Source organism: Ranitomeya imitator, chromosome 4, assembly GCF_032444005.1.
Source record: "Ranitomeya imitator isolate aRanImi1 chromosome 4, aRanImi1.pri, whole genome shotgun sequence".
Taxonomy (NCBI): Eukaryota; Metazoa; Chordata; class Amphibia; order Anura; family Dendrobatidae; genus Ranitomeya; species Ranitomeya imitator.
Genome location: NC_091285.1, coordinates 334335191 through 334347714, shown reverse-complemented (window position 1 = coordinate 334347714; position 12524 = coordinate 334335191). Strand labels below are relative to the sequence as shown.

General features: G+C 42.5%; 1 long non-coding RNA gene across 1 annotated transcript in view; it reads right to left on the bottom strand.

The window, feature by feature from the left end:
* The window catches only part of LOC138674109 (uncharacterized), a 47822-nt gene extending 47254 nt beyond the window's left edge, over positions 1-568 (bottom strand). Inside the window, exon 1 of the long non-coding RNA XR_011320486.1 lies at positions 455-568. This is a non-coding gene — a long non-coding RNA (uncharacterized lncRNA). The remainder of the gene's footprint in view (positions 1-454) is intronic.
* Positions 569-12524: the final 11956 nt, after the last annotated feature.

Here is a 12524-nt window from a genome sequence, read left to right as displayed (position 1 = left end):
AAACATTGCTTTTATGAAGATGCTTTTAATCTCTGCCCAGAAGACTTGCTAGTCAAGAGCTGTTGTACACAGAGAACGACGTCTCCTATTTTGTCAGCCATTAATGTGTTAGTCCCGAGTTCACCTTAGTCAACTAACGCTAGAAACAATTTGACTTAAAGGGACTCTGTCACCTGAATTTGGAGGGAACAATCTTCAGCCATAGGGGCTTGCCTTGCGCAGGTGTGTACTATGGAGGACAGAGAATGAACTTTAATCCAATATTGCAGCCAGCATGCAGCCAGCAGGTAAGGAAAGGGTGAATCAAACACCCGAAAACCCCGCCCCTATGGCTGAAGATTGCTCCCTCCAAATTCAGGTGACAGAGTCCCTTTAAGTCTACCTCTGCGTGGAAAACAATGTAGTGAAGCATTAAGCGTCTATGGTTTTGATAGAGACTGTGCTCTTTACTTACAACAAAATATTAAATAATGAGTGGTGGTACTCATCTCCGCAGCGAGACTCGCGTCACGTCTCCTTTAGAAGCTTTTCCAAATGAGGTCTCGTGTTTTATGTTACTTTATTTTTCCAAAGTTCTACAGCTTCATTTCCGTAAATCACATTGCATTCCCATTCGTCTTTAACATCTGCTCACCTGAAATGATAAAGGGGGCTACATTTTCTGCAGTTTCTTGTAAAATAATGTCACGTCTCATTCATAATCTATCTCTACTCTTAACATCTGGGTAAATCATTATGGACTTGATTCTTTAAGATTGGCATTTATACCCCATTATTAATGAAGGGAGCTCTGCAGTAAGACGCACTAAAATAATCAAAGGGAATCTGTTAGCAGGTTTTTGTTATTTAATCTGAAAGTAGCATATTATAGGGCACAAGACTGATTCCAAGTATGCATAACTTATTAGGCTGAGCGTTGTAGTTTCAATACAAAAAGTGCTTTATCAGCAGGAGATTAACACTGCCAGGACTACAGCTCATGTGACCAGCAGTCCGGCTTACCTGTGTAACCCCGCCCCCGCCACTAAATAGCAGCTTGCTCACAGTCTCTAGTCGCTTCCTGTAGCTTTTAATGAGTTCCTGGATCCTGGATGAAGGTATTTTTGACCATTCTTCTTTACAAAACAATTCCAGTTCAGTTAAGTTTGATGGTCGCCGAGCATGGATAGCCCTCTTCAAATGATCCCACAGATGTTCAATGATATTCAGGTCTGGGGACTGGGATGGCCGTTCCAGAACAGTGTAATTGTTCCTCTGCATGAATGCCTGAGTAGATTTGGAGCAGTGTTTTGGATCATTGTCTTGCTGAAAGTTCCATCCCCTGCTTAACTTCAACTTTGTCACTGATTCATGAACATTATTGTCAAGAATCTGCTGATACTGAGAGGAATCCATGCGTCCCTCAACTTAAACAAGATTCCCGGTGCCGGCATTGGCCACACAGCCCCAAAGCATGATGGAAACTCCACCAAATTTTACTGTGGGTAGCAAGTGTTTTTCTTGGAATGCTGTATTTTTGGCCGCCATGCAGAACGCTTTTTTGTATGACCAAACAACTCTATCTTGGTTTCATCAGTCCACAGGACCTTGTTCCAAAAAGAAATTGGCTTCTCCAAATGTGCTTTTGCATACCTCAGCTGACTCTGTTTGTGGCGTTCTTGCAGAAACGGCTTCTTTTGCATCACTCTCCCATACAGCTTCTCCTTGTGCAAAGTGCATTGTATAATTGACCGATGCACAGTGACACCATCTGCAGCAAGTTGATGCTGCAGCTCTCTGGAGGTGGTCTGAGGATTGTCCTTGACTGATCTCACCATTCTTCTTCTCTGCCTTTCTGATGTTTTTCTTGGCCTGCCACTTCTGGCCTTAACAAGAACTGTACCTGTGTTCTTCCATTTCCTTACTATGTTCCTCACAGTGGAAATTGACAGGTTAAATTGACAGCTTTTTGTATCCTTCCCCTGAACAACTATGTTGAATAATCTTTGTTTTCAGATCATTAGACAGTTGTTTTGAGGAGCCCATGATGCCACTCTTCAGAGGAGATTCAAACAGGAGAACAACTTGCAAGTGGCCACTTTAAGTAGCTTTTCTCATGATTGCATACACCTGGCTATGAAGTTCAAAGCTCAATGAGGTTAGAAAACCAAAAAAGTGCTTTAGTAAGTCAGTAAAAAGTAGGTAGGAGTATTTAAAACAAGAAAATGATAAGGGTGCCCATACTTATGCAACTGTCAAATTTTGTTAGAATGCAGATTGCACATTTTCTGTTAGTACAATAAACCTCATTTCAAGGCAGAAACATTACTGTGTCCAACAGTTATTAGATATATGAAACTGAAATAGCAGTTTTAAAAAAAAACTATTTTTGTAAAGCATTAAGCTTAAGATTAATTGGGGTGCCCAAACTTTTTCATATAACTGTATATAAAGGGATCTAAAAGGGTAAGGTTTCTCCTTGTGGAGAGTGACAAGCAAGGCCAGAGGGAGGAGACTAATTTTCAATGCATGCTCCTCTGGCAAATTAAACATGCAAATTACCTCTTCAGAGAGGAAGAGAACTAGAAGTCTATTAAAAGGTCGACATTGACTTTTAGGATTGCTAGTTCCAATAGGTTTCGAGTTCTAGTCCTCTTCCTCTTTGAAGAAGCAATTTGCATACCTACAGTGGTTTGCAAAAAAATTCACCCCCTTAGCTTTTTACCTATTTTGTTACATTACAACCTGTGTTAAATATTTTTGTAATTCGGTTTGTGTGTGATATATCAGCACTAAATAGTCTAAGGTGGTGAAGTGAATTGAAGTGAGAAAAATATGGGCATAAAGTGAATTTATGGGATCAATTAACTAAAAATTGGCATGTGCATATAGTGGGGAAAATAAATATTTCATACACTGACAATTTTGCAAATTTTCCCACCTACAAAGAATGGAGAGGTCTGTAATTTTTAGGTACACTTCATCTGTGACAGAAAGAATCTAAAAAAAATCCAGAAAGTCACATTGTATGATATTTGATGCAGAAACCGTTCTTTGCAATTAAGGGAGGTCAGATGTGTCCTGTAGTTCTTGACCAAGTTTGCACACACTGCAGCAGAGATTTTGTCCTTCTCCTCAATACAGATCTTCTCCAGATCTTACAGTTTACAGGGCTGTCACTGGCCAACATTGAATTTCACCTTCCTTCAAAGATATTCCTATTGGCTTCAGGTCTGGAGACTAGCAAGGCCACTCCAGAACCTTGAAATGCTTCTTACAGAGCCACGCCTTAGTTGCCCTGACTGTGTGTTTTGGGTCATTGTCACGCTGGAAGATCCAGCTACGACCCATGTTAAGTGCTATTACTGAGGTAAGGATGTTATTGGCCAAAATGACCTTTTCCCATCCCTCATCTGGATCATCCAGATGATCATTGGTGATCTTCAAAAGGGCCTTCACATGTGCTGGCGTGAGCAGTGGGATCTTGCATGCCCTGCAGGATTTTAATCCATGACAGCATAGTGTGTTCCTATAATGTTTGAGATTGTTGTCCTGGCTCTCTTCAGGTTATTGAACAGGTCCTCCCATATAGTTCTGGACTGATTACTGACTTTTCTCAGAATTATCCTTACTCCAAGAGGAAAAATCTTGTATGGAGCTCCAGACCGAAGAAGATTGACAGTCATCTTATATTTGTTCCATTTTCTAATAATTGCATCAACAATTGTTACCTTCTAACCAAGCTGTTTTCCAAATGTCCTGTAGCACATCCCAGCCTTGTGCAGGTTTACAATTTTGTCCCTGGTGTCCTTAGACAGCTCTTTGGTCTTGGCTATGGTGGAACGGTTGGAGTATGATAGACTGATTGTGTGGAAAGGTGTCTTTTATACAGGTAACAAGTTCAAATAGGTGCAATTAATGTATGTAATGAGTTAAGAGTAGGAGGGCTTCTTAAAGAAAAACTGACAGTTTTTTTTGAGAGCTACAATTCTTACTGGTTGGTAGGTGGTCAAATACTTATTTCATGCAATAAAATGCAATTTAATTATTTAGAAATCATACTATGTGATTTTGTTTTTTATTTTTAGATTCTGTCTCTCACAGTTGAAGTGTACCTACAATAAAAATTATAGACCTCTCCATTCTTTGTAGGTGGGAAAACTTGCAAAATCAGCAGTGTATTAAATACTTTTTTCCCCACTCTATATATTCATCCCTTTTGCTATGGAGCCCCTAAAAATGTACGTGTGCAAGCTAAGTGTCACATGACCTGTCAGTATATAGACATCTTTTCTGAAAAGCCACAGAGGCTGCAACACTATTAAGCAAGATGCACCACTATCAAACACCATGAACACCAAAGAGATCTCCAAACACAGGGACAAAGATGTTAAGAAATACAAGTCAGGGTTGGGTTATAACAAAATAAAGGGTAATCCCAAAATTGAACTTTTTGACCACCAAAGCAAACACTAGATCTGGCACCAAAACAACAAAACTCATCACCTCAAGAACACAATTCTCACAGTGAAACATGGTGGTGGAAGCATCATGCTGTGGGTATGTTTTTTGGCAGGACAGGAAAAATGGTCCAAGTCAAGGGGAAGATGGATGGTGCAAAATACAGGGATATTCTTGAGCAAAACCTGCTTCATTCTGTTAGTGATTTGAGACTGGGACAGGAATTCACCTTTCAACAGGACAACAACCCAAAGCATACTGCTAAAGCAACACTCAAGTGGTTTAAGGGGAAATGTGTAAATGTTTTGGAGTGTCCTAGTCAAAGCCCAGACTATAATCCAATTGAGGATATGTTGTCAGACCTGAAGATTGCTGTTCACCAGTGGAAACCATCTGACTTGAAGAAGCTAAAGCAGTTTTGCTTTGAGGAATGGGCAAAAATCCCAGTGGCAAGATGTGGAAAGCACAGAGACTTACCAAAACAACTTGCAGCCTTTATTGCCGCCAAAGGAGGATCTACAAAAAAATTACTTTAGAGGGTGAATAGTTGTGCACACTGAAGTTTTGTCCTATGTGTTGTTTGATTCACAATAAAAAGAAAACCAGATATTCACAGTTGTAGTAGGCATGAGCAAACCCTAAAAAAACAGTGATACTCCAGGATGTGAGGTACCAAAACATAAAAGGGGTGAATACATTTGCAAGCTACTGTATATAAAGATAACAGAATATGACTGCATTCACTATAGGCTATGGATACAGATCACCTGCTTCCTCTCATTTTGCAGTAACCTATGCACAAGCTATAAACCATACACCATGTTCCAAATTATTATGCAAATAGGATTTAAGTGTCATAAAGATTTAATTGTTTTGTTTTTCAAATAAACACATGGATGATATTGTGTCTCATGGCTCAATGGATCACTGAAATCAATCTTATAATAAATAAATAACTTGGCACTCAACTGATTGATGGTGATATAAAGAAATGAATATTTATTGCTTGGATCGCAGTCCAGTTTAACCCCTTAGTGACAGAGCCAATTTGGTACTTAATGACCAGGCCAAATTTTGCAATTCTGACCACTGTCACTTTATGAGGTTATAACTCTGGAACGCTTCAACGGATCCCGCTGATTCTGAGATTGTTTTTTCGTGACATATTGTACTTCATGTTAGTGGTAACATTTCTTCGATATTACTTGCGATTATTTATGTAAAAAACGGAAATATGGCAAAAAAATTTAAAAGTTTGCAATTTTCAAACTTTGCATTTTTATGCCCTTAAATCAGAGAGCTATGTCACGAAAAATAGTTAATAAATAACATTTCCCACATGTCTACTTTACATCAGCACAATTTTGGAAACAATTTTTTTTTTTGTTAGGGAGTTATAAGGGTTAAAAGTTGACCAGCAATTTCTCATTTTTACAACACCTTTTTTTTTAGGGACCACATCACATTTGAAGTCATTTTGAGGGGTCTATATGATAGAAAATAACGAAGTGTGACACCATTATAAAAACTACACCCCTCAAGGTTCTCAAAACCACATTCAAGAAGTTTATTAACCCTTTACGTGCTTCACAGGAACTGAAACAATGTGGAAAGAAAAAATGAACATTTAATTTTTTTTGCAAACATTTTAATTCAGAACCATTTTTTTATTTTCACAAGTGTAAAAACAGAAATGTAACCATAAATTTTGTTATGCAATTTCTCCTGAATACGCCAATACCCCATATGTGGGGGTAAACCACTGTTTGGGCGCACCGCAGAACTTCGAAATGAAGGAGCGCCGTTTGACTTTTTCAATGCAGAATTGGCTGGAATTGAGATCGGACGCCATGTCACATTTAGAGAGCCCCTGATGTGCCTAAACAGTAGAAACCCCCCACAAGTGACACCATTTTGTAAACTAGACCCATTAAGGAACTTATATAGATGTGTGGTGAGCACTTTGAACCCCCAAGAGCTTCACAGAAGTTTATAACGTAGAGCCGTGAAAATAAAAAATCGCAATTGCTTACACAAAAATGATCATTTCGCCCACAAATTCTTATTTTCACAAGGGTAACAGGAGAAATTAGACCAAAAATGTTGTTGTGCGATTTCTCCTGAATACGCCAATACCCCATATGTGGGGGTAAACCACTGTTTGGGCTCACCGCAGAGCTTGGAAGTGAGGGAGCGCCGTTTTACTTTTTCAATGTAGAATTGTCTGGAATTGAGATCGGACGCCATTTCGCGTTTGGAGAGCCCCTGATGTGCCTAAACAGTGGAAACCCCCCACAAGTGACACCATTTTGGAAACTAGACCCCTTAAGGAACTTATCTAGATGTGTGGTGAGCACTTTGAACCCCCATGTGCTTCACAGAAGTTTATAACGTAGAGCCGTGAAAATAAAAAAATCGCATTTTTTCTACAAAAATAACGTTTTTGCCCCCAAATTTTTATTTTCACAAGGGTAACAGGAGAAATTAGACCACAAACGTTGTAGTGCAATTTCTCCTGAGTACGTCGATACCCAATATGTGGGGGTAAACCATTGTTTGGGCGCACCGCAGAGCTTGGAAGAGAAGGAGTGCCGTTTTACTTTTTCAATGTAGAATTGTCTGGAATTGAGATCGGACGCCATGTCGCGTTTGGAGAGCCCCTGATGTGCCTAAACAGTGGAAACCCCCCACAAGTGACCCCATTTTGGAAATTAGACCCCTTAAGGAACTTATCTAGATGTGTGGTGAGCACTTTGAATGCCCAAGTGCTTCACAGAAGTTTAGAATGCAGAGTCGTGAAAATAAAAAATATTTTTTTTCCACAAAAAAGATATTGTAGCCCCCAAGTTTTTATTTTCACAAGGGTAACAGGAGAAATTGGACCGCAATAGTTGTCCAATTTATCCCGAGTACACTGATGTGCCATATGTGGGGGTAAAACACTGTTTGGACGCACGGCAGAGCTCGAAAGGGAAGGAGCGCCGTTTTGGAATGCAGATTTTGATAGAATAGTCTGTGGGCGTTATGTTGCGATTGCAGAGCCCCTGATGTACCTAAACAGTAGTAACCCCCCACAAGTGACCCCATTTTGGAAACTAGACCCCCCAAGGAACTTATCTAGATGTGTGTTGAGAACTTTGAATGCCCAAGTGCTTCACAGAAGTTTAGAATGCAGAGTCATGAAAATAAAAAAATATTTTTTTTTCCACAAAAAAGATTTTGTAGCCCAAGTTTTTATTTTCACAAGGGTAACAGGAGAAATTGGACCCCAAAAGTTGTTGTCCAATTTATCCCGAGTATGCTGATGCCCCATATGTGGGGGTAACCCACTGGGCGCACGGCAGAGCTCAGAAGGGAGGGAGCACCATTTGACGCAAAATTGGCTGTCGTGTTTGGAGACCACCTGATGTACCTAAACAGTGGAAACCCGCCAATTCTAGCTCCAACCCTACCCCCAACACACCCCTAACCCTAATCCCAACCCGATCCATAATCCTAATCACTAACCCTAACGATAATCACAACCCTTAACCCAAAACAACCCTAATGTCAACCCTAACCATAACCCTAATCAAAACCCTAAATCCAACACACCCCTAATCCTAATCTCAACCCTAACCTCAAACCTAACCCTAATCCCAATACACCCCTAATCACAATTCTAACCTTAACCCTAATCCCAAACCTAACCCTAATCCCAAGCGTAACCCTAATGCCAACCCTAACCCTAATACCAACCCTAATCCAAACCCTAAACCTAATCCCAACTCTAACCCTAACTTTAGCCCCAACACTAGCTCTAACTTTAGCCCCAACCCTAACCCTAGCCCTAAGGCTACTTTCACACTTGCGTTGTTTGGCATCCGTTGCAATCCATCATTTTGGACAAAAAACGGATCCTGCAAATGTGCCCGCAGGATGCGTTTTTTGCCCATAGACTTGTATTGCCGACGGATCGTGACGGATGGCCACACGTCGCGTCCGTCGTGCACTGGATCAGTTGTGTTTTGGCGGACCATCGGCACAAAAAACGTTCAATGTAACGTTTTTTTGTACATCGCGTCCGCCATTTCTGACCGCGCATGCGTGGCCGTAACTCCGCCCCCTCCTCCCCAGGACATAGATTGGGCAGCGGATGCGTTGAAAAACTACATCCGCCGCCCACGTTGTGCACAATTTTCTTTCAGTGAAAGAAGCCTAACCCTAAATTTAGCCCCAACCCTAACCCTAAATTTAGCCCCAACCCTAACCGTAAATTTAGCCTCAACCCTAACCCTAAATTTAGCCCCAACCCTAACCCTAAATTTAGCCCCAACCTTAACCCTAAATTTAGCCCGAACTCTAACTCTAGCCCTAACCCTAGCCCTAACCCTAACCCTAACCCTAGCCCTAACCCTAGCCCTAACCTTAGCCCTTGCCCTAACCCTAGCCCTAACCCTAGCTCTAACCCTAGCCCTAACCCTATCCCTAACCCTAGCCCTAACCCTAGCCCTAACCCTAGCCCTAACCCTAGCCCTAACCCTAACCCTAGCCCTAATTTTAGCCCCAACTGCTCTTCTTCTGCTGGCTGGCAGATGGCGATAGATGGCGGGCGCACTGCGCATGCCATTTTCTTTTTCCCGGCAGCCAGGAGGAGCAGAAGGAGGACCCAGGGACACCGGTGAGTATGATAGGGTCCCCAAATCCCCCTATTTCTCTGTCCTCTGATGTGCGATCACATCAGAGGACAGAGAATTACACTTTGCTTTTTTTTTTTTTTTTGCGGTCGCCGGTAAACAGTTAATTACCGGCGATCGCAAAACAGGGGTCAGTAAAACCAACCCTGATCATGTTCTTTGGGGTCTCGGCTACCCCGGGCAGCCGAGACCCCAAAGATTCTCCCGGTGCCAGCCGGCCGGCGCACTGCGCATGCGCCCGCCATTTTGAAGATGGCGGCGCCCATCGGGAGCCACGAGGAGCATTGGGGGAGACAGGTAAGTATTGGGGGGCTACCTGGGACCCCATTTCTCTGTCCTCTGATGTGCGATCACATGGGAGGACAGAGAAATTAAAAAGAAATCGCTTTTTTTTTTGTTTTTTGCGATCACTGGTAAACGGTTAATTACCATCGATCGCAAATGCGGGGTCGGTAAAACCCCCCCGAATCATGTTCTCTGGGGTCTCGGCTACCCCTGGCAGCCGAGACCCCGGAGAAAATCCGACTCTGGGGGGCGCTATTTACTTTTTCCACAGCGCCGTTAATTAACGGCGCTGTGGTTTAAGTATCCTTAGCGGCCGCTGTTCTGTCTTCCTCCACGTAGGATGCTGTGTGGATTCCAACATACGGCTAAACCTTCATCCACATCCAAGTAAACAGACTGTGTTGATGCTTAAGTCTTATTTATTAGGGTGATGATAACCAAAACTATAAAGTTGAACAACAATGGTGGACAGTATTCATAGTAGATGATCGAATAGTGAATGATGTTGATGTACAAAGTGGATGTTCAGTGAATAATCATAGTGGATGACTGATCATAGTGGATGACTGATGAAAAACTGTAAAGAATAACAGCATTTCAGTATATGCACATACAGGGTGCAATCACATAAATAACTGGGACATTACAGCAAGAATTATACAGAGTGCATTACACAGTAATTCTAACAGCACTGCCCTATTCTATACAAGAATGCATCTATCTACATGCAGAGTACACCTGAACCTAACTGCAAGCTGCAAAGCACATCTGCCTAACTATATCTGACTATAGGAGCTGCATAAGGCTTAAATACTAACAAACATAAGATGCATTAAACCTTTATAAACGTACCGAGATCCGTTAGGACAGTGGTAAGAAAGTAAGCGAGACAGGAGCACGTGTGCCTCTCTGCAGATCTGAGGAAAAATGGCTACTGAAGCTTTTCTTCACAAGAAGAATGTGGGCGGAACTAACCCATAAGACATTGCTCTTAGGAGGGAAAGGTTGATAAACAACATGAAAAGTAGGCAACTGATGACCTCCAGTGGCCACAACTTGAATAACATGATAATTAACTCTCTGCACATTAAGATGGGCAGAACACTCCCCGCTTGGCGTCAACAGATGCCACAATTAGGTTCTTTTGGGGAAAATAATAATACAAGCTTGGTAACGGGCCTGAGGAGCAGTTTGTTTTCTCCAAGCTTGCACACTCTGACCTCTACTTTCCGCACTTTCCCATCTTTACTGGGAAGGGTCTTAATGACTAGGCCGAGTGGCCACTCGTTCCGATGTGACTGACTGTCTTTGACGAGTACAGCATCGCCAGATTGAATGTTTGGACGGTCTTTCTGCCACTTTATCCTGGTTTGCAGAGTGGAGAGATACTGTTTCCTCCATCTATTCCAGAAGACGTTGGACACACTTTGTACTTGCCTCCATTGTCATCTGTAGAGGTCTTTGTCATTGAACTCTCCGAGTGGAGCTTTCGGGACACAGGTTTTCTGTGTGAGTAACATTGCAGGAGTTAGGATGGATGGATCTCCAGAATCACTAGAAAGTGCTGTCTTGTAGGACTGGGTTACATGAAATAGACAAGCTATAGCTCGAACAAGTGACTTCCATGTGGAGAACCTGCTGAACCGGTGAGATTCGAGGTGGCAGCTTGAAATCTCTGTATGTAGAGCAGACACTTGAGGTCGGATCTCTTCGTCTGTGTCTGGACAATGTTGAGTTGCAGAGTGTGTGCACAATAGTCCAGTCCTCCCCAACTGGAGGACTGGACTATTGTGCACACACTCTGCAACTCAACATTGTGGTATGTTTTATGCATTAGGTATTTACCTACTGGGTTGCATTACTATTGATGGACTTTTCCACTGATGATATCTTGGCATACATGGATTTTCTATATATATGGTCCAAAATTAACATTGTTGCACTATAGCCCGGTCCCTCTATATGAGAGATGTGTGTGCGGGCTTGTGTAGGGGATCTTTTTGCCCGCCATGCTGTACACCTGTGTGTTTTAATTAAATAAAGTTGTTTTCTATTTTGCATTAACTGGACGTATTCTGACTGCGTTTTTGGTGCTTTGTTTATTATTATATATATGTGCAGTTGTCCATTTGAGGTCCTAGGCCTGCCTTGGTTGATATGGCTAGTATAATCAGTATATGACATATGATTTATACAACCAAGACAGACTATGTATGCTACTGAATTGTGTGTAGTTCCTTTACCAGCAGACTATTGTGACACGGCTGGAAGAGAGATGGACGTCCATTTTCTAGTGTGCTGGTAAGCATACTGTTGACTGAGACCGGCCTGTGTGCTCCTCCTAGACAGACATCTCCTACAATGACCCATCCAAGGTCTTGCCTCTGCGCGTATGGAGCATTCAGTGAGCCGTTGATATATTCTCTAGTCTTGTGGACTCGTAGTATATCTCTTCCCAGAAGTAAAGCTATTGGCGCTTCTGGTTCCAACTCAGGTATCAGGTGGGCTATACGCTTCAGGTGGGGGTGATACGTTGCCACCTCTGGTGAAGGTATCTCAGACCTGTTGTCAGGAATCTGGTTGCACTCCAGGATGGTCGGTAGTGACAGACAGGTCTGGCCATCCATGGACTCCACTTTGTATCCGGTTGCTTTCCTCCCCGCCGTCTCGACGGTACCTGAACATGTCCTAAGGGAGTAGGGAGAACTGGGGCCTACAATGCTGAAGTTGTCAAAGAAGATGGACCTGGCTAAAGACCTATTACTTTGGTCATCTAGGATTGCATATATCTTGAGCGCTTTGTCTCTGTGGCCTGTTGGATAGACTCGGACAAGGCAGATTTTTGAGCAGGATCTTCCTCCCTTGAGTCCCTTACAGATCTCCGTACATTGAGAGGTGACCGCAGGGGTGTCTTCGACGGTGTTCTTCTGTTTCTCATCGTGCTCCTCTGCTTGTGACAACACTCCTGGAGGTGGTCCAGGATGCAAGGCTGTATTGTGATCCGTGCTGCTGCATTCTGCACATTTCACGCTAGCTCCACAGTTCCTGGCGAAGTGAGAGGTCGTAGCACAGCATTTGAAGCAGATGTTGTTTTCCTTGAGGAAACCTTTGCGATCCTCTAAA